This window comes from Palaemon carinicauda, chromosome 16, assembly GCF_036898095.1.
Source record: "Palaemon carinicauda isolate YSFRI2023 chromosome 16, ASM3689809v2, whole genome shotgun sequence".
Taxonomy (NCBI): domain Eukaryota; kingdom Metazoa; phylum Arthropoda; class Malacostraca; order Decapoda; family Palaemonidae; genus Palaemon; species Palaemon carinicauda.
In genome coordinates, this window is record NC_090740.1 from 29878723 (window position 1) to 29880533 (window position 1811).

The window sequence follows — 1811 nt, forward strand, 5'->3', positions numbered from 1 at the left end:
AGGGTCAGCTCTGAGCCCATTTATCTTTAACATAGTGATGGACGTTTTAATAGAAGAGGTAAGGGAGGCAGTACCATGGAACATATTGTATGCAGATGATATTGTTCTGTGCGCAGAGAGCAGGGAAGATCTGGAAATGAAATTGGAAAGGTGGAGGCAAGTACTGGAGGACAGAGGAATGAGAATAAGTAGATCTAAGACAGAATATATGTGTACCACCAGTGAGGGGGATGATAGAGAAGTATATAGGGGAGAACAGATAAAGAGAGTTGATAAGTTTTAAGTATTTGGGATCCTTTGTTAACGCTGGAGGAGGTATGGAAGATGAAGTTAAACATTGGGTACAGGCAGGCTGGAAACACTAGAGAGCAGCCTCAGGAGTTCTTTGTGACAAAAGAATACCACTGAGGTTAAAAGGAAAATTTCATAAGACAATGGTAAGAACAGCAATGCTGTATGAAACGGAAACAGCAAGCATGAGGAAAACAGAGGAGAAGAAGATGGGTGTGGCAGAAATGAGAATGCTTAGGTGGATGTCTGGGGTGACAAGAGAGGATCGGATAAATAACGACTACATAAGGGGGTCGACAAAGGTGGTGGAAATATCAAAGAAAGTGCAGGAAGGGAGGCTGAGATGGTATGGACACCTGATGAGGAGAGATGAGGACCACGTTGGGAGACATACTATGGAGATGGAGGTTCAGGGAAGAAGAAGAAGAGGGAGACTAAGAAAGAGATGGAGGGACTGTGTGAGAGGAGCCTTACAGGAGAAGGGGATTGATGAGGCAGAAGCGCAGAATAGAAAAAGAGGAAAACGGCTCATCCACAACGGCAACCCCAAATAAAAATGGGAACCAGCTGGGAAGAAGAAGAAGAAGATCTCTTATAAAGAGAATTATTTATTATCATAAAAATACAGCGTTTTTTAAGGAAGGCATTTCAGATTAATTGGGGTTTTATCATTCAAGATCAATTCTATTGTATATTACCTGTGATTTTTTGGTCGTTATCTAGCACAGAGTTAGCTTTCATGAGTAGAACAGTCAACTAAGAAAATAAAATCTGTTGTATTTATGCTTTTAAGCTAATTTATTTGGTATCTTCCATCTTTCATCATGTTTATTCTGAGATACTTTAGAAGCATTTGACTCCCTTCTCTAATAGATCAGCTGTTTTCCTAGTAATGTGAATTATTAGATATTATGAATTCGTATATTTCATTAAATAATGATTTTGTGCTTTTCAAAGCTTCAAGAAAATAGCCATTTATTTGCTTATAAATTTCTGTCCTTTACGCTCCTTTATTTTTTTTTTCCTTTTCGCTGTAGAATATTTCAGGAATGCCATTACATAAATATGTTGACGAGGACATTTTAGGCAGAAAATTCCTTTTGAAAGATTATTTAGAGTAATGGCTTTGATATGCACAGAAACAGACTTTTCTGATAGTTGGGAAATGTACTGTACAATTTCGCAACGTTTTTTTTTTTTTTTTTTTTTTTTTTTCAGAGAATATTGATCCTGACAATTTAAATGGAACAGGTTACCAACAATTCAATAGCCATTAGATAATTTCTTGTTTTATCTCATTATGAATCTATATCCTTACCTTTTACATCTTACTGCAATGTTTTCTGAATGACTACTTGCATAAAACAAAGCTTTCAGTTTCAAAGTCATGCTTAAGTATTAATCATTGATAATGTGACGAGCCGAGAGAGGGTTGTGAACTCAAAGGCAGGATGCAATCAACTGAGTTATATTGTTATAGAACACTCTCCTTTATATACAAAACCTCAAGGCAACAGGAC